Genomic DNA, 27,084 nt, shown 5'->3' on the forward strand with positions numbered 1-27,084 from the left:
CCAATCGTAAAAACTAATGAGTCAAAAGAATAATTTGCGCATACACTAATTGAATAGCTGTACAGTGTGAATTCAGCTGAATTGCTGACTGAAAAGGCTGCACATTCACTGCTCAGCATCTGACAGTCAAAAATGATTGAGCAATTAAAACAGAATGGTGTAATTAAACACGATTGGTGAAAAGGTTATTATTAAAATTTCCAATATTTTGCCGACTATTTTAAACGGTTGAATCACTGAAGCAATTTCCATGAAATTGACATAGGATAGGACACGTAATGCTAGAATGTTTTTATACTATAATGTTGTCTGTGACAAACCAATATTCACGTGGGTGAAGCTGCGGGCAAAAGCTAGGTTTCTTTTATTGTAACGTTTATTTCATTTTTAAACTAAAGCTTTGTCCGCGATTTCGTACGAGTGAAAATCCCTTATCACCTAGAAGTATGAAAAATAGTTTAAGGCCTGTTCTACCTACTGAATATACACACATAATTTCATAAGAATCAATTAAGATATTTCGGAGGAGTTTTGTTACAAACACTGTGACACAAGAATTTTATAAATTAGAGTTTCTTCTAAAAACCTACTGATCGAAAGTCGAGTATAACATTATCTACCGTCACCTTTTGATTAATATGTTTGTCGAAAATATCAACTTTCTTGCTTATGTAGAGACTTCTGGAATATATTACAAGTTGGTGAATTTTGTGAATAATCAACGGCATTCAGACAACCTTGGGAACACCGTGGAATTTGTCATATTGAAACTTGAAGAAAAGATGGAGTCAATTTTCCTTTATGTTGGGAAATAGAGGTAGGATTTCTATGAATAAACGAGATCTGTACTAGAAAGTCAACTGATATGTGCCTAAAATCTAAGATTACAATAGCTAGATCCCGTTCACTCTTGAAAAGTTTGGGATGGAAAGAATTTAATCTGAAACAAGATCATTCGTTCCAAGAATATAAACTTAGTAAATCAGAAGTCTATTACAGACAGCACGGCAATCTAGTAGTAGTAGTTTTGAGGGATCCAGTTAAGCAGGATCCCTCAAAACTGGACTGTTATGTGTGTTTGAAATTCTAGCTGAAAATTTGAACTGATCGGTTTTTTCTGGACGAAAGCGGGATGTTCATCATTATCATCATCATCTCAGCCATAGGACGTCCACTGCTGAATATAGACCTCCCCCAATACTTTCCATGTTGCCCGGTTGATAGCGGCCTGCGCCAGCGCCTTCCTGCTACCTTTATGATTTCGTCGGTCTACCTTTTGAATGGACGCCTCACGCTACGTTTTCCGGTACGCGACCTCCACTCCAGAACCTTGCTGCCCCATCGGCTGTCAGTTCTGCGTACTGCGTAAACGGGATGTTCGTATGAACGATAATATTAAAACACATACTACTACGGAATCCTGCAAAAAACGGGGAATGCCCATAGAAATCATACTTTTGATACACCGCACGATATATTGAAGGCCCTTACTGCCGTTAGCAGTGGCCATTATTGACCCGTTGCTTGTTACGGGACTATTCCCACCTCTCGTTCCCNAAAAAAATATTAGACAGATTTTCATGCAGTTTTCATCGATAGTTTGGTAGACAGCTAGTACTTATAAGTATGTAATTTTTCAAGGTATTCTTAAAGACTCCTTCATACGATTACATTGTTGGTCTTTCTGTTACAAACTGAATTTCACGCAAGCAAAGCCGCGGAAAAAGCTAGGATTATCTTAATAGTTTTATCTCTTGCATCCCAATAAATTGTCTATTTATTTGAAATTCAAACTTTGATTTTACAGGGAAACGAAAATTAATTGAATTCCATGCATGAAATAAGTGTTTTTATGAAGTTGTGGCTTTGGTTATGTCTACCTACAACCCTATTATTCTAAAAGATAGCTCAGTATGACTATTGTATCAAATATTTCAGCCAGGTTAAATATACCTACGTGTACACGACATGCCACGTCATAATACATATAAATTGATAACCAAGACAGAGTATGAACTACGATGTTTATGTCAGTCAATCATAAACGTATATACTCGTGTGTTCGGTGCCAAAAAAGTTACCCTTATCATCTGTTTCTACTCAATTTACCACCGATACGAAATAGGTATTCAGTAGGTTCACATGGCAATGATGATGGTAAATAAAGCTTTATGCAGTAATAAATAGATGCTATTTTACAATCTACTGCTGATATGCTGTCGATTTTTCAGACAAAGGCACATACCTATATTTTGCCATAAATGTATACAGAGAACGACTCTTCTGATTAATTTCGTTGTGAGTCCAATAACAATTTAACTTCCCTCGGGATAAACTTGGCCTTCACTGGTTGGGTTTTTATTGTCGGTCAAGCTGTAGATCCTGGCTACAGGAGTTGCAGGTGGGAACGAGAGGTGGGAATAGTCCCGTATCTTCAGTAGAGCTACCCATTTCTACTTCCATTGTCCCTTCGGGCTGTATAAAGCTAATGATTCAGAAAGTAATGTTTGCCCACGTCATTGTAGCCATAATTAGTGTGGACGCCTAATTAGACACGTCGGCAAACAAAATGTGTTTGCAAAAAATATTGTTTGATTGGCGCATAAAGTAGAAAGACTCGGAAGGACTGCTTTTGTACTGAATTGTAGAAAGAAAGAAATAATCAAAGAAATAAATTTATTGCCTATTGATTGCCTGCCACCTTTACGATGTCGTCTGTCCACAAAGTGGACGTGGTCGTCCATCTATCATCTGTCCACAAGGCGTTGGGTGCAAGCTGCTACCAACGCACAATATTAAAATCAGTGGGGGAGGCCTATGTACAGCAGTGGGCTGAGGCCCACTCTTACCGTGGATATCATTATAAGCCATAATGGATAATGCTATCATCAGATCTCCCCAACCCAAGTCTGGATAGCGTGGGAAGGTAGAACATATCCTCCATTCTGGCCAAAGTCAAAGTGTACTTACGCCCAATCCTCCACTTGCCTCTGTTAAATTAGAGAAGGTCGTTATCAGGTTAATAACTCTCCAAAATGACTTTATGATGATGATGAGTAAGTTTTATTCCATGTTTTGTATAAATCAACGAGCCTACTCCTTTTTTCCATACTTTTGTCGACTCCATCAAAACAATTACAATCATCGAATCAATCGTAAAAACTAACGAGTCAAAAGAATAGTTTGCGCGTACATAATTGAATAGCTGTACAGTGTGAATTCAGCTGAATTGCTGACTGAAAAGGCTGCACATTCACTGCTCAGCATCTGACAGTCAAAAATGATTGGCCAATTGAAAACAGAAGATGTAATTAAACAGGATTGGTGAAAAGGTTTTTTATTTTCTAATATTTTTGCCGGCTATTTTAAACGGTTGAATCACTGAAGCAATTTCCATGAAATTGACATAGGGTAGGACACTAATGCTTCAACCACACCAACGCGTGCAGATCGCCATCGCCGGCGCGATCACGACGCGATCAAAGAAATGACAGGTCTCGTGAACTGTCATGGGTCGCGCGACCTGTCATTGGCCTTTGATCGCGCCGGCGATGGCGTACTGCACGCGTTGGTGTGGCTGAAGCTTTAGTGCTAGCATGGTTTTTGAAAGAGGGACGATGATAATAATGTCTGTGACAACCAATATTCTCGTGGGTGAGCGAGCAAAAGCTGGGTTTGTTTTATTGTACCTAATGTTTATATCATATTTATAATACTTACAGCTAGCTTTGCCCGCGACTTCGTACGAGTTAAAAACCCTCATCACCTAGGAGTATGAAGAATTATTTAGTTTCTACCTACTGAATATACACACAAAATTCCATAAGCATCAATCAAGTCATTTCGGAGGAGTTTTGTTACAAACACTGCGCTGCGACACAAGATTTTTTTAAATTAGAGATTCTTCTAAAAACCTACTGATCGAAAGTCGAGTACAACATTATCTACCGTCACCTTTTGATTAATATGTTTGTCGAAAATATCAACTTTCTTGCTCATGTAGAGACTTCTGGAATATATTACAAGTTGGTGAAGTTTGTGAATAATCAACGGCATTCAGACAACCTTGGAAACACCGTGGAATTTGTCATATTGAAACTTGAAGAAAAGATGGAGTCAATTTATGTTGGGAAATAGAGGTAGGATTTCTATGAATAAACGAGATCTGTACTAGAAAAGTCAACTGATATGTGCCTAAAATCTAAGATTACAATGGCTAGGTCCCGTTCACTCTTGAAAAGTTTGGGATGGAAAGAATTTAATCTGAAACAAGATCATTCGTTCAAAGAATGTAAACGTAGTTGGGAAATCAGAAGTCTATTACAGACTTCAAGAGGAGAGCGTATCTTTACCTTAAAGGCCAGCAACGCACCTGTAACGCCCCTGGGTCTGCGGGTGTCTATGGGCGACGGTAATCACTTACCATCAGGTGATCCGTCTGCTCGTTTGCCTCCTGTCACAAAAAAAGACAGCACGGCAATCTAGTACAGTAGTACTAGTTTTGAGGGATCCAGTTAAGCAGGACCCCTCAAAACTGGACTGTTATCTATGTGTGTTTGAAATTCTAGCTACAAATTCAAACTGATCAGTTTTTTCGGGACACTGGAAACGGGATGTTCATCATCATCATCTCAGTCATCCCAATGCTTTCCATGTTGCCCGGTTGATAGCGGCCTGCTGCAGTTTTTTTGTGACAGACAAAACTCTAGGCTTACTCGTGGGCGAAGCCGCGGGCGGAAAGCTAGTATGGTATATTTGGTACTTCAGTTATTATTTGTTTAGTCCACCGCATCCAATAAGCTAATATTGACGGGCCCTCGGTTGATTATAACAAGCGACTACTTTATAATTGGATACAGTTAGGGCCTCTGTCCACATCGCCGATTGAGTTGTGAAATATAATTTGATTTGGTCGTTGTGGAATCAAGTGGAAGATTCATCATGAAGTCATTTAGCGTCCACGCAAGAGGCAAACTGAATCTTATTTACGAAAGGCATAATGTAGGATTTGGCCTACACTCTAAATGAAGTAAATTCGTTCGTTTCTGCCGAAAGAGGTCCACTGCTGGACAAAGGCCTCCCCCAAGGATTACCACAAAGGCCGGTCCTGCGCCGCTCCTCGCCTCCAGGCACCACCAGATCGTTGGTCCACCTGGTGGGAGGCCTGTCCACGCTACCTCTTCCGGCTCGTGGTCGCCACTCAAGAACTTTCCTGCCCCGCCTACTACCACTTGATTTTAGTGATTCTGCAGGCTACTTATGTCAGTCACTTTGGTTCTCCTACGGATCTCCTCATTTTTAATTCGATCACGTAGGGAAACTCCAAGCAAGAGAGCTCCAAGAAGAAAATTAATAGAGTGCAGTAGTAGTAAGATATTTCTATGATATAGGGTTTTCCAATAACAGGTGTTATTTTATCAAACAAAAATTCAATTTTTAATATAAATGATCGGATGTTTATATTATCATTATAAAGAGGTAGGTATGCCGTTATTTCGACTACTAACGGCATACCTTTATGAATTGAGTGCAATTTTCGTTACAGTATTCTGTGTTAGTGAATATTAAATTAATTACAATTAATTAAAAACAAATTATAAGGGGTTCTCTTCCTGCAGTGGTGGAACTAAATGACGTAAAGAAAGATGATGATGGGGATAAAAAAATTAGTACTGGAACCACAGAATAATAATAAGTACTTCGTACAGAAGATTTTCTTCGCGAAGGTATTTAAAATAAAATATGCTCAATGTCGTTAACAATATGGTGTAATTTAGCTTGTCTCAAGAGTCGAGCACCATTTTGTTGACAAACGTCAGTGATCGGTACTGCGCCGAAGACATAGGGCTGACTTCGGTAAAATGATGTGCCAAACTGCGGAAAATGGCGGAGGAAATACATGAATAAGCATGAATTATATTTTGAGTTTCTAATATTATTCAGGCAATTAAAAATACTGCAGAGTATTAATTACACCATCGTTTTTACAAATTGTTTATTGTCTTTACAATGCAAACGGGTGAAGAATACGTGCGTGCGTCAATACTCGCTCGTGATTGTCCTGTCGATTAGGTACCTCAGGAGGGGTAGTCGCGCGTGTTTTGTTTTCGATGCAAACTCGCGGAGATGAACAGGCCTGCTGGAACTAAAAAACTCTAAAGTGAAAGAAAAAATCGTCATTTTATAGGCAAAGTTTAAGTTTGACAATTTGGCTCAATTGTCTTCCGAAATATGTAATTTCTTTTCTTACAATAAAGATGATTCAATCTGGAAAGGTATTTAATTTTCTACACAATGGATCTTTGGAAATTCTGGATTCTGAAATTTGAAAATCTTGATTCAATAAGCCAAAGAAAAAAGTAGATCAAAAAGGTTTATTACTTTACCGTACAATATGCCAAAAAAAAATATTCAAAAAAAGCTATTAACCTTTTAACCGCTGTGGCTACGTTATTTTGCCGTAAGTGTAAAAATCCTTTAATTTCATTACAAATTCCTAAGCTACAGGATACAATAAGCCAAAAAAATGGATTATTAAAAAGCTGTTAACCTTTTAACTAGTGATGCAACGAATACGAATATTCGTATTCGCCGAATAGTAGACATTTACCGAATATTCGTATTCGGTAAAATAATAATTACGAATACGAATACCTACTTTTTTAAATTTTGTCACACACGTGTGTGTCTCCGAACACTATAGCCACAACGACATGACGGGAAAACTCTGGACAGTGTGTAACAAACTAGTAAGTTCTCTTCCGGAATTTGACAGGTCGATTGTACAAGTATTATTTTGTTTAGTGATTAGTTACCAAGTAAAGTGATACATTAACAAAAAAAATGCTATTTGTAAATTTTAATTACTAAAACATTAACCATAATAAAAAGAGTTCAATTTATGGGTATTTCATGACTATGTTCGTATTCGTATTCGCCGAATAGCAGATTTAATATTCGTATTCGTATTCGTTGCATCACTACTTTTAACCGCTGTGGCTTTATTTTGCGCTTAGTGGAAAAAACCCTTAATGTCATTGCAAAGGCCGTTCCGAGGCAAAACGTGCCGCGGTCCCGCCACCATTTGTTCACTGTCAACACTGGATATTGCTGATTGAGGGGCAAGGTCACGCTTTTTACCCTAGCTCATATATTGACAGGTGGGGACATGTTGACTTGTTACACGAAACACGGCCATAAGTCGTAGGTGTGGAGACACATATTGGCATAAGATGAAGTGAAGACCCATGATAGAAAAGGATGTGAAGCTGAAAGTACTATTGCGGTTTCAAAAATATACTTACTAAACTACATAAAAATGAAATTGAAATGTCTGTTTGAATTGAAACGGTATAGTTCTTAAATCAAAGGATTTTTTTTAATTTTTGTTTTGTTAAGTATAAAATGTCAATTTGCTAATGACAGACGACAGTTTTGGCAGGATACGTCAGCGCTCATTGCATAAGTTATAACTATGGAAATATAGGAGTAAGTTTTCGTACATAGGCTTAGTATTTATTTTATTAAAATAAATCCGTCGCTGTGAAAAAATGAAAATTTGTGAAATTCCTGAAAAGACTGCACGCAATTAAATTAAGAAACATTACAAAAAATTCTGTTAGCCAAATGGAAAATGTACCTAGATAATGGATAAAGTAAACTCAATTAATCAACACAACAGCCTGTTATGACAAGCCTTTTAACCCTAAATGGTAGCACGAGGTCTATTCAACCCAATCTATTTACTATTACATTATTTGTATAATACACTTTGAATGGCTTGCGATCGATTAAATCGAGACTTGTTTAGAAAAGCATTTGTACAGGTGACAGATTATATGACATTGTCAGGAGGGCGCTACTATACTATAAATACTCGGATATTAGTTCCGATTTTTGACACGTTAGACAACACTAGAAGTGACCTAATAAAATGATATTTACAGGAGGGCGCTACCATCAATACTGGGTTATTACTTTAGTATTTTACCATTTGACGTTTCCAAACGATGCGAATTTTTCTTCTCTAGCTAACAGCATGTCCTTAAAATTACTTAGGTTCGAACTGAAACGTCAAAAAGTCAAAAAAATCTGCCTCGATCAGTCGTGTAGAAAAAAAGTCATGGAATTATTAAAAGAAAGTAAAATATAAGTATGTATTCCTTTCATAGGCCTTAACATCCCAACACAGGTGTAACATTCGTAAAATTTACGATGCCAGTTACCGGTTGATGTACGAATGACAGATCATGAAAATAAACGCCGTCGCACCTTATGACGTAGTAACACGGTTGATATTGCAACAAAAAATGTTGTGATAGCAGCTGTGCTTTTCGCCAATGAACTAGATTTAACCCTAACGTAAATAAAATTGCTATAATAAACATTTACAACGCGGTACATTTGATTGTGATACATTTGAGGAAAGAGATTTGGGTGCAGTGTAAGGGTTAACACGGTAGGTTCACTCCGAACATTGTGACAGAAATAAACGGAGTGAAAAAACGTATGTTTCTTGTTTTGCAACAAAAATGACAAATGAAATTAAGAAATTGTAGTCATTTCGATGGCTCCATATTATACTGTAACTTAGCCTTCACTAATTGGGTTTTCATAAGCGGCCATGCTGTAGATCTTGCCTATACAGGAGTTGTAGCGGTGGAAACAAAAGGTGAGAATAGTAAGCTCTAAATATTTCATTATGTAAGTAATTAAACAAATAATACAAACGAATCACCTGCGGAAAACGCAGCATGGCACGCTTACCTGAATGNCTTACCTGAAAGATGGACCGACGTTCTGATAAAGGTAAAGCCTGGTCCGTGAGCACGTAGAATCCCGTCCAATGACCCCAAGCTGCCCATCCTTATCGCTCGCGTCGCGCGTAATTATATTGCTGTCGCGACTATGCGACGGGCGCCCGCAGTGAGTGTGCGAGCACCACAGCAACATAATTACGTGCGAGCGACAAGGATGGGTAGCTTGGGGTCATTGGACGGGATTCTACGTGCTCACGGACCAGGCTTTAGCAGGAAGGCGCTGAATACAGGCCGCTACCAAACCGTGCGATGTGGAAGTCATTTGGGGGAGGCCTATGTTCAACATGTGACATCATGAGGCCTATGTTCAACATGTATACATGATGTGGGGCGTCCTGTCACCTGCAGTCACGTTAATAAAGATTCTTATAAGTGTTGTCATCTAAAATGTTTTAACCCTCGGCACAGACCTACTATCTCCACTTCTATTATGAAGGAAGTGATGACAATGGGCTCCAGTTATCATTAACAGTGCGTGATGTGAGATAATAAAAAAGATACACGACAGCTTGTTGAAATGCCCTTTGAGAGGGGTTTTGTTGCTGAATTTGTATTTTATAAATCCGCAACATTGGACAGGTGCTCGTATATGAATTCGTGTGTAAGCACATTCAATTAGGATCCTTAATAATAATAATAATAATAAATACACTTTATTGCACACCAAACAAATAACATAACAGAAGAAAAGGAACACACAAGGTACAATTAGGCGGTCTTATCGCTATGAAGCGATCTCTTCCAGACAATTATTAATTTATTTCTTTGTCTGCACAAAATTAGAATTTAACAGTCAGAAGCTATGATTTCATCTAATACATCACATTATCTCTGACTGACATACTTAGGCTATAGCAGACAGAAATTTACGAAATGAACCAAAGTTAGTAATAAGTACGTAACTAGAAATTCGTGGAATGAAAATTACTATTCGACGGAATTGCTAGTTACGTACTTATTATTATTGTTTCCTAGATCTTCTTCTACCAAGAATAACGTATGTCACTTTACACAGGCCTAACTTTACTTTACGGACGGTCATTGTAGAAATCCCTAGGGAAGGCCGTTGTCTAGCAGTGTACAGAAGGCTTGAGGAGTCTTCCAAACTTTAGAGTCCCAAGCAAAATTACCTATACATCTAAGAAAAAGAAGGTATGTATAAGAAAATAACTTCAAACATTTAAATCTGATCCAGGAACTCAGGATCAAGACTACGGGACCTAGTCCGTAGAGTTAGGTACCTTAAAACGGAACTAGGTAAGGACAAACCCTAGTTTCAATCTCCAAAGTGATTTTCCAAAGCTTATGGATCCAAGGATTAGGCTCAAGTCCAAATTTTAACAAAATAATTTGCGGGTTTCTTTGGAAAAACCTTTCCTGCAAATAGGACGAAAGTGATACGGCAGACGGGATCGTAAGGCGATTTGGGCATGAGTGTTTTTGTTAGACCCAGGCTTGAGCCGATATCTTTGAGTAAAAATACACTTTTGGATTTACCTTTGGTTTTTTTCTCAAGGTATTAGGTAAGGTAGATTACCATTCCTTTGATAGTGTGTATAGGAATTTTCTAAAAAAAATAGTTTATGCGTAAATACCAACTGAGCTCACTCCAACGCGCGAAATCAATTCCATTTAGGTAAGAATCAGTTGAATAATTTTGAACTTTTCTTCTCAGCAGCTGGCTGCCATCTTATCTAAGTCTGTTGCCATAACAATAATGTTGACAAAATTTAGCGCTAGCTTTGAAATAAATAAACTTAGTTAATTTAGTTGGCAAACTAATCACGTCACAATATTAACGGGAGAGCGCTTTGAGAACTCATAAGAAGCATGTCAGCGTCAAATTAACTTATCATACAAAACCAAAATTCACTCTATTTAAACCTCTTAGGCTGGTTTTAGAGTCACGCTGACGCACGCTGACCGTCAGCGCTGACAGCCGAAATGTATGAAGCGTCGGCGCCGAGCGATCAGCGTCACTCAGGAACGTTCCCTTCTATTGAACTGTCAGCGCCGACGATCAGCGAGCGGTCAGCGCGATTCTAAAACCCGCCTTAGGGCTGATTTTCATTTTGACATAATATTTCCCATACTGAAACTGTCAATATGCCAAACTTATTCTTCAGTTAAAAGTTATTCGACGATTGAAAAATCAGTCCATAAACACATAACTGTCATAAATCAAAAAATCAAATACCCATTGTCACTTACACAGGGATCAGAAAGATTTTCGTGGTAGCTCCTGTCTAAATATATAACTCAAAGGTGACTGACATAGTGATCTATCAACGCTCAGCCCAAACCACTGGACGGATCGGGCTGAAAGGCATGCAGGTAGATGTTATGACGTAGGCATCCGCTTAGAAAGGATTTTACGAAACTCCACCCCTAAGGGGGTAAAACGGGATCCACGCGTACGAAGTCGCGAGCGGCCGCTAGTTTAGTCTAAAAAGGATAGGACTTTTGTTATTTACATGGCAAATATCAAGTCGCAGGCTCAGATGCCCGTCCGTCAGCTGTACCCGTTTCACCCAACGCCTATTAGGGTACGAAATTACCTCCCTCTCATAAGACAAAGCCTTGACGCGTTGTTTGACAGAGTCGACGGACTTTGATTAGTCCCGAAGCTAGAATAGGTATTAAAGTGACCAGATTTTTATTTTATTTATTTTTGAGAATAATTTTATTGTTTTCTAGAAATAAATCAAATCAAAGTGTTTTTTATGCATAACAAGGACTGGTATTTGACCACAATTGCGTCTGGTGTCAGGTACCTCCTAGACTGCAGTCTAAGATGGTACATTATCTGCCCCATAAGTGCCTATTCACTCTTGCCTTGAAAAGGCTCGGATTATAATCATCGGGAAAGACAGCAGCAGGCAGCGAATTCCAGTCCCTAGCTGTCCCTAGAGTTATCGAAACGCTTAGTGCGGGCTGGTGGAATTTCGACAATATTTTAATATAATTATTTATTTAACTAGCGGCCGCCCGCGACTTCGTACGCGTGGACCTCGTTTTACTCCATTAGGGGTGGAGTTTCGTAAAATCCGCTCTTAGCACCTATAGCGCATACATTTTAAATTTCAACTCTCTTACTTTAAACACATAGGACTTTCATAATATAAACTTCCAACCCTCCTTTTATCTCCTTAGGCCCAGTAGTTGATTTCTAATGATACATTTTCAGTATACATATGTACCACCACCACAACCATAATTTCAGCCATAGGACGTCCACTGCTGAAAATAGGCCTCCCCCAATGCTTTCTATGTTGATCGATTGGAAGCGGCCTGCGTCCAGCGCTTCCCTGCTACCTTTACGATGTCGTCGGTCCACCTTGTAGGTGGAAGTTCCACGCTACGTTTTCCGGTACGCGGCCTCCATTCCAGAACCATTCTGCCCCATCGGCCATCAGTTCTGCGTACTATGAGCCCTGCCCATTGCCACTTCAGCTTGCTAATCCGTCGCTATGTCAGCGACTTTGGTTCGTTTACGGATCTCCTCATTTCTGATTCGATCTCGCAAAGAAACACCAAGCATAGCCCTTTCCATAGCACGCTGTGGAACTGAGCTTCTGTATAAGGTGAGAGTGAGAGGCCACGTTTCCGAGCCATAAGTTATCACTGGTAACACACATTGGTTATACACTCTAGTCTTCAGGCATTGAGGTATTTTGGACGATAAGATGTTGCGTAGTTTCCCGAACGCTGCCTAGCCGAGTTGGATTCGACGATTGACCTCCTTCTCGAAATTGGACCTACCTAGCTGGATCGTTTGTCCGAGGTAGACATACCTACTTGTCGACAATCTCGAGAATTGAGCTTCCAACTGAAACTGGTTAGGGCGCAACATGGACATTCGACATAAGCTTCGTTTTGTCCATGTTCATCCTCAGGCCTACCTGTTGGGAAAATCGATTAAAGTCTTCGAGCATTGTGCCAAGATCTTCCAACGATTCTGCCATGACCACAATATCGTCGGCAAACCGATGTGTACACAGTACCACGATGTACCGAACATTTAAACTTTCAAGTCTCTTACTTTAAAAACCGAGGACTGCAATACAAACTTCTGACCCCCTTTTTAACTCCCATAAGGTTTGAATTTTGCAAAATTTCGTTTTAGTGACTACCTACGTTCTACAGCGACAATTTAGTGTCCTTTGAATTCATTCTGTGCATTTGATCACCCACGGATACCATGTCCTAGGTGAGCCAAGTGGACTCCAGTTAAATTATTATTTTAGTGTCCTTTGATCATCTACAAACAAATCACACCTCCTCTGAATAGTCACATGTCCAATTGTTGTACTACATATTTTGTTTTGTAACATTTTTGATATTTTCTAAAAACCGCAATAAACAAATTGGACATGTATGTGACAATTCAGAGGTATAATTTATTTATAGGTGATTAAAGAACACTAAAAAAATAATTTAACTGGAGTCCACTTTAATCATCTTGGTGATCAAAGCCAGGTGATCAAAGTGGAATAGACCATTAACCTCTATGAGAACTCTTTTGAGACTTGTAGTTTCTGAGACTTCGTGATGAGTGAGTGAGTCACTTAGTCATTCAATGACCTTTCTTTCTACTAAAATTATACGTACCTATAGTAATTATCATGAAAATCAAATAAGTAAGTACCTACCAACCTAAGTAATTAAAATAAAGACCCTACCAAAAAAATAACAAATTACATACAGAAAATAAAAACGAAGTAATTCTTATCCTATTTAACTACAATCGCCCACGCGCCCATCCCATTTGTCCGCCGCTGAACCGTACCTTAATATTCATCTCGGTAGATGGCGGCACATAGTAAGAATTTGCAAGGAAGTTTGTAAAAGTCACTAATTAACACTTTGATTTGCTCGTTTAAACACAGTGAATGATTCAAATAGGTACATACAGTGAATGGTTTAATTACATAAAATATCTTTATTTATTAAATTTTCAAAATTAGGTATTTACGAACAGCGCTATTCATAGCATGTAATATTTAGTTACTAATTTACTAATGATGTCGATAGATGGCGTTTGACAGCTTTGCCTTCATGAATATTTACGTACCTCAAAAATGTTTGTCAGGCGCAAGAAGATTTTAAGCAATAACGATAGATGGCGCTTTTCCACGTCTTATGAAAATCCCAAATATTTTACGGGACCCTATTTTTTTCCAAAATAAAATTAGGCCTATGTTACTCGTGAGTTATGTAGCTTTCGAATGGTGAAAGAATTTTTAAAATCGGTCCAGTAGTTTTTGAGCCTATCCATTACAACTAAACAAACAAACAAACAAACAAACAAACAAACAAACAAACAAAGTTTTCCTCTTTATAATATTAGTGTAGATGACTATTTTGGCATTGAACGTCAAAGATACTTAAAAAAGGTCGCTTAAGCTTACTAGCTGATCCGGCGAACATCGTACCGCCTATGTTCATTCATCAAAAATAATGTAGGTTTCTAATAGTGAAAGATTTTTTCAAATTGGTCCAGTAGTTTCGGAGCCTATTCAATTACAAACAAACAAGCAATTAAATCTTTTCTCTTTATAATATTTGTGTAGATGCGAAACGCCATGCTATACGGCACTTTAAACCACTAATCAATCGAATATTTTCAACACTATACCAAATAGTTCAATGATTCATGTAGTCTTAATACCTATTTGAGAGATCACGAAAAATTGTCAACTTCGTGAGTCGCCAATATTGGGCCAACCTTGGCCCGCCGTCTGGCCACTGTTTTAGACAATTATCAACTTTCAAATTTGGTGCAATCCTGTGTGAAAAATAAGTATTTTATTTAGTAGATTCCGAAACTACTGGACCGATTTGAAAAATTCTTTCACCATTAGAATCCTAAATTATCCCTGAAGAATATAGGAGATTTTATTGGCGGTACGAAGTTCGCTGAGTCAGCTTTTTAAACACTTTTAGTTGGTCAATTGATTATTTATTTTACATATTAATGATTTGGAAATTACTGTTGTATCTATTAGATTTTGAATCGCATTATATTCACACTCACAACTACAACAACACTTTTATAACCTACTCGAAATTATATGTAGATCTAGCATATACATACCTTAGTCAGTGCCTGAGCGGCACGGGAGTGAGTTGAGTTGAGTTACCATAGGGGTCACTTAAAAATTAGGGATTGTTGATGAAAACGGGCATAAGTAAACTAAATATTAAAAGTAGGTTGACCAAAATAGTCTATAGCCAGACGGATATTGAACTACCGACCTTATATCGACATTTGGCAGCTCGTTGCCAAAACCGTTGCGCTATTTTAGACCCATTCGATACTTAATTAATGAAGTCGGCGGACATGTGACAAAACTTCACTTAGGCTGGGTTGCACCATCTTACTTTAACTTTAACAAACGTCAAAAATCTGCCAAACTCCATACAAAAAGCACCGGTTATCGTTAAAGTTACGGTCAAAGTTAGGTGGTGCAACTCAGCCTTAATATGCCAATGCAACGTAAGTGCCCTGAAATAGGAATACTACTAATATTATAAACTAGCGCTGCCCGCGACTTCGTACGCGTGAAAATCGTTGGAATATTTTCACTACATTTTCTTTACTGCTTTCCGCTTATTTTATGATTATATCAGATCAAATCAATAAGTTTATTCAGTACATAGGCCCTTTTCAGGGCGCTTATACACGTCCCAAATATGGCTTGCCCTACCACCACTTCGGGACAACGTATGGGCAGGTGCTGAGAAGAAGTGGCGGAAGAAACTCAGTCACCTTTGCCAGCCTCTTTTTCAATCAATTTAAATTATCATTGATGGTACATAGCCTCAAAGCCTTCCTCGATAAATGGGCTATCCACCATGAAAATAATTTTTTAAATCGGACTAGTAGTTGCTGAGAAAAAATCGATCAAAAAACATAGAAGTTGCATAGGAGTCCCCCTTCATTTTATTCGGTTTTTACCCGACTGCGCCAGAAAGAGGTTTATGTTTTTAGTATTTTGTCCTAACGTGTCGACATTGTTCGCGCACGTTCACCAACAAGATTGGCTACTGTAGCCATGTGAGGGCTCACGATAGGGCAGTCCAGCGTAGCCCTCTTATTGAACTAAAGAAATTTTGTCGTAGTTATCGTAGCCGAAAGCGGCTTGGGAGTATTATTATTATTTTGTTGTTATTGAGACAACAGAAATACATCATCTGTGAACATTTTAACTGTCTAGCTGTCACGGTTCATGAGATACAGTCTAGTGACAGACAGACCGTGAAATCTTAGTAATAGCTTCCAGTTTATATCCTTTGACTACGGAACCCTAAAAGGGCAGAAAATGTAGCTATAGCCTAATCAATAACAATGGTTTATTTATAGTTTAATAAGTACATTTATTTCTCTAAAAGAATTACATCTTCTTCTATTTTCTAAATACATAACTCAAAGGTTAAACTGTAAACTGACATAGTGATCTATCAACGTACAGCCAAAATACTGGACGGATCGGGCTGAAATTTGGCATGCAGGTAGATGTTATGACGTAGGCATCCGCTAAGAAAGGATTTCACAGAACTCCATCCCTAAGAGGGTAAAACGGGATCCACGCGCACGAAGTCGCGGGCGGCCGCTAGTTCACAAATAAGAAAAATACAACATCTATCAATCTTATCAAAGGCAAAAATAAGCTTATAATCAATTTGTGTCTTTCTTTAAAAGGCTGCAGTCGACAGCATATTTAGCTACAAAGTTTTGTTGCAATATAGCTGCTATTACAACTGTATAAGATACATGTGTTTGTTTGTACATATCCGTAATAGGTTTGCAAATCCGGCAACATTGATTGACAGCGTTAAATGGCTACAAAAGAAAATACTTAAATTCAACAGCTGAGTTCGTAACACATCGACGTTTAGGGTGACCAAAAATAACACCGGAAATTCGATTTATATCTCTTTACATTTAATTTTAACCTTTGTGGCTCCAAGTTTTGTTTTTGTCCTCAAACCAATTTATTAAATGGCCTCTAACAGAATAAATTACGCAAAGGGACTCCAAAATATGTCGCATGTTAACTATTATTTGAAGGAAATTGGTATTTATCTTCGTCGTTTCAGCCGAAAGACGTCCACTGCTGGACAAAGGCCTCCCCCAAGGATCTCCACGAAAACCGATCCTGCGCCACTCACATCCAGGCACCTGCGACATTCACCAGATCGTCGGTCCACCTAGTGGGTATTTATCTTATTTTAGAGCAATTTGTATTGCACAAAGTAGTAAGGTTAAAAAATTCCTGTATTAAATTACTTTTATGACTTTTATAATGGTAGCTCTTTGGCTACATCCGGGCATCCTAAGGGAAAAAAAGAAAAAGAAGTTAAAAAAAACGTTTGTAAAAGAAAGATTTTATTATGATCTGTCCGACATTATGCGTTCGCATAGCTACCCTACCCTCCTAACATTTTAAGGAACATTATCGGAAATTCGAGTGGATTCCCTCATAATAAGATTTGGTCCTCTCTCTAACAAGCGTTTATAAGGTACTAATAATAAATGGTACTAATAATAAATGGTACTAATAACGGGCCTTTCAAGGGAAAAATAATGGGGCTATTTGATGAACTCTCGAAATTTTGTTAATTTGATGGTGCTTTAGTCCTGAAGAGCATAATGGTATTTGAGATCAATTTCTTACAAAATAATGCTCAATTCGAATGAATCTCAGCCATAAATTGTCCTGTCACGTATGTAATTAAAAAAAAATATTTTTTGCTCTATGGGGCCCACTGAAAACCAGCCTCGTGTCCTTCCCCACCGTGGGCCACGGCATAAATGCTGAGTGGAGTCCCATTGCGATGGGCATCGCTGTTGCGACAGGATAGCATTGCTCAGTTCACTTTTTATTTCCTTGTAATATTTATGTGCTATTAATGTCTTTTTATCCGTATACGTTCTCTGTTCTTAACTAAGTGATGTTTATCGTAATAAATGTTTCTTTCTTTCTTTCATTCATTATTGTGTGAATTATTGAAAGATAGGTATACAAGGTGCAATAGACTAAACGTAAATTGTAATTCGTAAATCGTAATTCTTCGGGGTGATTTCATTGCTCAAATCCTATAACTGTTACTGTAGGACGAATGCCGAAATGGTTCAGTTCATATACACACTTGTAGGTATACTAGCTTTCCGCCCGCGGCTTCGCCCGCATGGAATTTTGTCTGTCACAGAAAAACTTTATCGCGCGCGTCCCTGATTCAAAAACCGGGATAAAAACTATCCTATGTTCCTTCTCAGGACTCAAACTATCTCTATGCCAAATTTCATCAAAATCACTTCATTGGTTTAGGCGTGAAAGCAAGACAGACAGACAGGCAGAATTACTGTCGCATTTATAATATTAGTATAGAACTATAGATTAACTTGCATCCACATACTATCGGNATACTAACTAATAAGATACATGTGTTTGTTTGTACATATCCGTAATAGGTTTGCAAATCCGGCAACATTGATTGACAGCGTTAAATGGCTACAAAAGAAAATACTTAAATTCAACAGCTGAGTTCGTAACACATCGACGTTTAGGGTGACCAAAAATAACACCGGAAATTCGATTTATATCTCTTTACATTTAATTTTAACCTTTGTGGCTCCAAGTTTTGTTTTTGTCCTCAAATCAATTTATTAAATGGTCTCCAACTGAATTACGCAAAGGGACTCCAAAATATGTCGCATGTTAACTATCATTTGAAGGAAATTGGTATTTATCTTCGTCGTTTCAGCCGAAAGACGTCCACTGCTGAACAAAGGCCTCCCCCAAGGATTTCCACGAAGACCGATCCTGCGCCGCTCGCATCCAGGCACCTCCCGCGACCTTCACCAGATCGTCGGTCCACCTAGTGGGTATTTTATTATATCTTATTTTAGAGGAATTTGTATTGTACAAAGTGGTAAGGTTAAAAAATTATACACGAACGTGAAAATGAAATTACTTTTATGACTTTTATAATTATAATAGTTGCTCTTTGGCTACATCCTAAGAGACATGTCTACAAAAGAGAAATTCGCAAAAATAGTAAAAAAAAAACGTTTGTAAAAGAAAGATTTTATTATGATCTGTCCGACATTATATGATCGCATAGCCACCCTACCCTCCTAACATTTTAAGGAACATTATCGGAAATTCGAGTGGATTCCCTCATAATAAGATTTGGTCCTCTCTCTAACAAGCGTTTATAAGGTACTAATAATAAATGGTACTAATACCGGGCCTTTCAAGGGAAAAATAATGGGGCTATTTGATGAACACTCGAAATTTTGTTAATTTGATGGTGCTTTGGTTCTGAAGAGTATAATGGTATTTGAGATCATTTTTTTTTCAAATTCAAATTTAAATTCGAATTCTTTATTTGCTTAAAAAATAGAGTAAATATTTAAGTGGTGTTGGTATTTTATTAAAAGTGCACTTCTATTTAGATAATATCAGTTAGCATGCAAATTACAATTGATCATAAAATGATGTCGATTGATTACATAATATTATATTTATATTGATTCCAATAAAATTCATTAACATATTTTTTCAGTCAAAATCTCAGTGATCGAATAATAGCATTTGTCAATTAAATATTCTATAAGCTTTAATTTAAATATGTAAATGTCATTGATGTCTCGTATGGTTTCCGGTAATTACAAAATATTTAATATTTCTTACAAAATTACGCTTAATTCGAATAAATCTCAGTCATAAATAATAATTGTCCTGTCACATATTATGTAGGTAATTAAATGTTTTTTACTTTTACCAGTGCTCAATCGTGTTGTGTGAGATGAGATGTAGGTACCATTATTATTGAAAGATACAAGGTTCAATAGACTAAACGTAAATCCTAATATCGTAATGTAATCGGTTGGTGGTAGGGCTGGTTCTAATTCCGCCTGGCTAGGTACCACCATCTTACCTAAGTCTGTCGCCATAACAATGTGTTCCGGCAGTTAGAGGTAAGTTCCTCCATGGTTGAGGATTCCGGGTGAAGCTCGCTTCCACCTTCAGCCTGATTATCACTTACCATCAGATGAGATACAGGCCAAGAGCTTCCTCGTTGTAAATAAAAAAAACATTCTTCGGGGTGATTTCATTGCTCAAATCTTATAACTGTTACTGTAGGACGAATGCCGAAATGGTTCAGTTCATGAAAGGTTTAATTCATAACATCATACAACAGCTCGTTATTCTTTTACAAACAAATGCTCTAGTATATACTCACTTGTAGGTATACTAGCTTTCAGCCCGCGGCTTCGCCCGCATGGAATTTTGTCTGTCACAGAAAAACTTTATCGCGCGCGTCCCTGTTTCAAAAACCGGGATAAAAACTATCCTATGTCCTTTCCCGGGACTCAAACTATCTCTATGCCAAACATCAAAACCGCTTCATTGGTTTAGGCGTGAAAGCAAGACAGACAGAGAGAGTTACTTTCGCATTTATAATATTAGTATAGATTAACTTGCATACACACACTATCGGCCGCAACTTTAAATTGCTATTCTAAGCACGACAACATTAAACATTTCATAGTCACCCAGTATAGGCAAACTTTAAACCAACAACAAAGCGCAGTTGTTAATTACCATGACGTTGCGGTTCAATCGCAAAAGTTTCAGCATTAACATCTTTTGACATTGTAGTAACAGCTTATTAAGCTATACGTGTTGGAAAATAGCATCTACTACAAACTAATTTAACTGCATAATAGCTTGGCCTGCCGTTTTGTATTTGTAATGCTTCAACCACATCAACGCGTGCAGATCTTGTCTAGCATAAAAAAAAAAAAAAAAAAAAAGATCGCCATTGCCGGCGCGATCATAGGCCAATGACAGGTCGCGCGGACTGTCATGGGTCGCGCGACCTTTATTTTTTTATTTTTTTATTTTCCATATAAATACAGACAGTAAACATTAATATTTTCTCGGCAGCAGTTCTCACAATACTGTTATTACATAGCCTCTAAATAACATTATACGTATAGGTACAGACGACGGCACGCCAAGTAAAACACTTAGGTTGAATTGCACCACCCCACCCCAATCGCGACCACAACAACCGGTCCCTTCTATTTGGAGTTTGACAGACCCTTGGCGTTTGTTAAAGTTAAAGTAAGATGGTGCAACCCACCCTTGAAACCCACCCCAAGGCCTCTTTTCTTACTGATAAAATGGCCTTTGAATCTGCCATTAGCCTAGGCGATGGCGACCTGCATGCGTTGGTGTGGTTGAGGCTTAAGGACTCGTACACATAAACACGATATGACGTCGCATCGTGCTACGACGCGGCATCATTCATATTCATATTGATTTATTCACTTCGAAAAGATACAGAAGTTCCAACAATAAAGGGTAGTAGGTACAAGATGTTCAGAATGTTACATTGCTACCTCATAGAGCGACGATCATTTCACGATGCGACGTTATATCGTGGGACGTGTCATGATTTCGTCGGGTAGTCGGTTGCAGTTAATTTCGAAAATTGACTGCACTAGACGTGTTCTCCTCATGCTAATATTAAAGTGACGAATAAAGAAGAACCATCCTATCCTACTATCCTACTAATATAAACGCGAAAGTTTGTATGGATGTCTAGATTTCTGGATGTTTGTTACTCTTTCACGCAAAAACTACTGAACGGATTTTCATGAAACATTGCAGCATTATTGGCTATAATTTATGACGATCTGTGACAAATTAAATTTCACATGGGTGAAGCCGCGGGCAAAATCTAGTATTATAAAAGGAAACTGGATCTATTCCACTTCTTTCAATTTTTTAATATCGAGAGCAATTTTAAGACGTGGATGCTGTATCGCTTGCTCGTTGTAGATTCACATGATACGACGTCGCAGTGTGAAACATTGCCGCGTCGTAAAACGATACGATGTCGTCTCATGTTTATGTGTACGAGCCCTAACATTTGACAGCACATCACACTACATTTTTGTCGCAAAATAGCTCCAATTACCACTATATAAGATACAATGTTTTAGATGCCCTGCCTGTTTTCTGAACTCAATTAAACTTGCCTACACCGCATCACAGGACACGATGGGTAAAGTTTTAAATACTTCGGCTTCAAAGAGCTGTGATTAGCAATTAATAATCGGTTTTTAGACTGGGTTGGATACAGCTGGGAAACTTATCTAAAGTAATTTGTGAGCGGTTATTTTACAAAATATAAATGTGTCCGCGTAGTTTATTGTTTGTGTTCCCACCTTAGGCAATTTGATTTTAATAGAACTGGATCCCGTTTTACCCCCTTAGGGGTGGAGTTTCGTAAAATCCTTTCTTAGCGGATGCCTACGTCATAACATCTACCTGCATGAAAAAATTCAGCCCGATCCGTCCAGTGTTTGGGCTGTGCGTATCACTATGTCAGTCAGTAAGTCACCTTTGAGTTATAATTATGTATTTAGACATATTTAGAAGATAGTGTACTCCAGTAGGTACAGTTATTGTCCCTAAGCAGTGGTAGCATACAAGTTATACAAGGACGTGTGAAAGCGCTTTATAAAAGCTTATTTGCAGAAAAATATCTTTAGTGGATTTTCTCGACTCGAAGTTTGCATGTTGGATATTCATAAAAATAGTCACCGTTTATTTCCATGTTTGTTAAGAAAATTGCAGGCTTTATTATCAACTGTTTATAATTTATTGTCTAACAAGTCGACTTAGTAAAAGCGTGTTAAAAATAAATATCATTTCTTGCTCTATTATTATCCTTAGGTATTTCATAAGTCCGATCTATTATCTTTAGATATTATCCTTATTTCATAAGCCTTCACAAATAATATTAAAGACCTGTCAAACATACCAGTTCCAGAAAATATTTCCGTTCCATCGCGCATGTCGTTATGCTTTAAAGAAGACGAATAAGACCGTTTCTGCTACTCACGTTTTCAATATCCATTAAAATGTTATTGATTGCTCGATAGTCACTCACCCTGTATACGTAAGAGTTAGGAACGTCTTCCACCGAAGCGGAGGCGATAGGAGATGTGCGGTGCGGTATAGAAGCACGATTACTTCCATGAAAATGGAGTGAAAAAGTGCGTAAAAAAGCCATTTTCCACCAAAGACGATAAAGGACATGGAGATGAAGTTATTTAAACCAAAGCTGAGCGGAGATGATAAGACTTATGCCCGTTTTCACCATCAATCCCTAATTTTTAAGTGACCCCTATGGTAACACATAATAATATGAATTTTGTTGTCATAGGGTCACTTAAAAATTAGGGATTGATGGTGAAAACGGGCATTAATCTCTTTTGAAATGTCTCGTTCATACTCCGCTCAGTGTGACACATTTTGTATTTGTAACACCACACATCTCTTCTCCGCTCTACTTAATACTACGAGTAGGTACTCTTACTATCTATAAAAGCGAAAAGTCACTGACTGACTCACTCAACACGAAATCTCAGAAACTACAAGTGCTAGGAGTCTCAAATTTGCATGGCGTAGGCGTAGCATGTCCTTTTAGGGCGTAGGCGCTCACTAAGACGGGATACTGCAAAAATCAACCCTTAAGGGGGTAAAACGGGATCCACGCGTACGAAGTAGCGGGCGGCCGCTAGCTAACACTTCTCTCCTCTATCCTTAATGGATGACTGGCCTTACACAAACGCAGCACCATTAACCCAGTTAGAAAGGGACACTATGTAAACGCCATGAAACACCATAGTGGACACGCACAGGTGACTTACATAATGTTACGAGAAAAATTAAAGCTCATAGCAGACTTATCAACTCGGAAAGGTATCAACACCGTATCGCCTTTCGCGAGCTGTCATTGCCTTTCGCGCGCTGTCATTGCCTTTCGCGCGCTGTCATTGCCTTTCGCGCGCTGTCAGTTGCGAGGCGAGGTGGTTACGTCGGTGCGGATAAGTGTGCGTTGCAGTATGGAGTTTCATACAAAGAATACTGACCGCCAGTTGATACGGTTACGATCCCTTTCCGGGTTGATAAATGTGCTACGTCCTTAATTCTAATTAAACATGGCGTGACCACAAATCTACATTAAATTAAGTATTGTTGAAAAGTTCTCATTTGTCATTAATTATGAAACAAATTAAGCTGTTGTGACATACACGCTAGCGTGTTGACATGTCCAGCGTGTTTACTATGTTAATACTGTTGTCACGTGCGATTATTTGGAAACGCATGACTACCCTCCATTTCCGGAATTTTTGTTATTTCGTATAGAATATTCTATACGAAATAACAAATAATTAAAATAATTTGTAAAGAATATTCGTATTTGACTCACCTTATGAACTGGTACACAAGCTCAGTACTGCAGTTGGTACCTGAAAAATTAAAGAAAACTTAATTTCAAAATCAAAAAATCTAAGTCAAAAATATTTATTCAGTTTAGACCACAAGTGGCACTTATGAACGTCAAAATATAGTAAATAATAAAAAAAGAAAAGGTAGCCCTTATGGGGCACTTTGTCATGTCTCCTTATCTTTTGGGTCCTACCAGCCCTATTTAATAAGTTAGTTATCTTTACTAATAAAAGTAAGAGATGGTTACTTAGTTAATTGTAAATTTCGTGTATAACTATTGAAAACCGAATTGAATTCGTCCCTTTTTCAACTAACTACTATGCTTATTAGTTGTTCATATTCATGAGCTTTAATTATAGCATAACCTACATATTTCTTTTATGGTTATCATACCTCTAAAAGGAAAAAGCAATACCGTCCTGTAACAAAAAAGCCCGCTAAAAATAACCAATAAACAAAACACCGTAGTTAATTAAATACCAATAAGTCCTTGGGGCATCAAAATACTGAAAATTGATGAGGACAAGACCGGGGAAACCTGTACATCGAGTGGAGACGCCCGAATGCCGAAGATTTTAGCGTTTCGACATTCAAACAAAGCCCGGACTAATCAGACAGGCTATCGATTATGTGAAATTAGAAAACCTTTCAAATAAAAAACACCCCGTTCAAATATTTCTACCTGTGCCACAGAGAGACACATACATAGCGCTGAAAAATATAAAACTTTTTTTTAAATGTCAAAAAATTAGAGGGATCCGATTTTGACGATCGGTTTTGAATATCAGTAATAAAACAGAGTGATGTTTACCCTAAAAACTTCTTTGGACGTCCATGGACTATACTATACTATGTCATAAATTCATGGCACGGTAAGGAATTTTAATATTGCTTTCACGAGTAAATTTTCTTTGGGTTTTGTTAATGGAAAAATGCGATGCCATTTTAAAAAGTTTACTGTAGCCAATAATGGTAACATAGGTCTTACCTAAGTACCTTAATTGTAGAGTTAACAATACAAAAACTGTAGCTGGAATAAAAAAAAATCAGGAGGAGCTAGGTAAGTACTAAAAAACTGTTGTACTGTTAAAATCTAAACTGTACAATTTTAAGGCTGGGTTGCACCATCTTACTTTACCTTTGCCAAATGTCAAATATCTGTCAAACTCCATACAAAAAGCACCGGTTATCGTTATAGTTACCGTCAAAGTTAGGTGGTGCAACTCAGCCTTAGTTGTGAAACAAACTTTTTGCTTTTTTTCTTCTTTCTAAAATGACCTGTCTGTTCTCTCTCGGCTGTGGTCTCAAGTGAATAACGTCAAATTTATCACAGTCCGGCTTTAAACGTCGAGTACCCTTGACTCGTGCTTCAGATATTGGGCTGATTCCTTGTCAGAAGGGGAAATTGTTCTGGAGAACTCCGTTTGCCATTTTGAAAGTACTGTAATGCCTTTTACAGGTAAAAGTATGTAACATCGTGCTGGAAAATATTGCAAAATTGATGTAGGAAAATTTCGATGTTACGTAATTTTTGATTGACAGTAAAAGAAAATTCGGGGAGGCATATATTCAGCAGTCGTCTTGTAGCTGAAATGATAATGATGATTTATCATACTGCGCAAGTGCCTACTTTGTTTGTGCTAATTTGAGCATTCCTATAATAATTAAAAAGCCAAATAACCCTCCTTCTGGCGCAGTCGGGTAAAAATTCTATATGGACTTTCTCTACGCGATCTAATAAGAAATAATGAGAATAATATACAATCATGTTATGCAAATTAATGATTCGAATTCGACTTTGGGAGAACCAAAGTAACCGACTATATAGTCCGTTAATTGCCAAATTTAAGGGGCAGTTAGCCGGCCAGTTTCACATTTTGATTCATCCATAACATCAACAAAGTCTACACATGATGCTGCCATCATGTGTAGAATAACTGCTTATTCAGCTATCTTTGTATACTATTGCGGTATGTATATCTTTTCTGCCCACCATAACGACAACATTGCCCCCAGTCGTATCGCTAACGATTCATTCTGAAGTTTTTCCCTAAGAGCCACAGTACACATGCCACTTTTAGCATCGTCGATCGGCGAATAAGCTTCTTTTTAGAAGCTGAATGCAGCGACCACACATTCCATACCGCACATTTAAAACGCAAAACAATTGAGTTGAAAACTCAACGCATCGACAGCAGTCGCTAAAACGTGCGATTCCAATACCGCGTCCGACGCATGAAGTCGCAAAATTGCGATGCAAGTCGCTAAAACGCGCAAATTCCGATACTACGTCCGAACGCATGCCGTCGCGAAATCACGATGCTACATCGATAGAGTTGCTAAAATGTGCAATTTCGATACCGCGTCCGAACGCATGAAGTCGCGAAATCGCGATGCTGCATCGATAGAGTTGCTAAAACGCGCGATTTCAATACCGCGTCCGTACGTGTGAAGTCGCGAAATGCGATGCTACATCGATAGAGTCGCTAAAACGCGCGAGTCCAATACCGCGTGCGAACGCATGAAGTCGCGAAATCGCGTTACTGCATCAATAAATAATAAAATAAATAAAGTGAGTGGTGAGCTCACTCATGACACAAGCATATTTAGCTTAGTATGAGGGGCTAACGGGACTAATAGTAACTTGTAAAATAACAAATCACTATTAATCTGAAAGTAGCTCGTCTGCTGTGGCCCTAAGTTCGCTATTGACTTGGATGGCAACTTCGAAGTTTCCCTGTTAACACGTTGAGTGCGAAACCAGGTCTATAGACCTTGTGTACGTCTCGCTTACCGTGCGGCTAAGAAAATTATAGTCTTCCTTGTCGTGCGAAAGGCATAACTTCAATTGGGTCCGGTGTAGGAAAGTGATGAATATATATCTATGATGTATTCTTAAAATAGAATCCAATGATGTNTTCTATTTGGAGTTTGACAGA

Source organism: Ostrinia furnacalis, unplaced genomic scaffold (assembly GCF_004193835.3).
Source record: "Ostrinia furnacalis isolate ACB-3 unplaced genomic scaffold, ASM419383v2 OfSCF2395, whole genome shotgun sequence".
NCBI classification, from domain to species: Eukaryota; Metazoa; Arthropoda; class Insecta; order Lepidoptera; family Crambidae; genus Ostrinia; species Ostrinia furnacalis.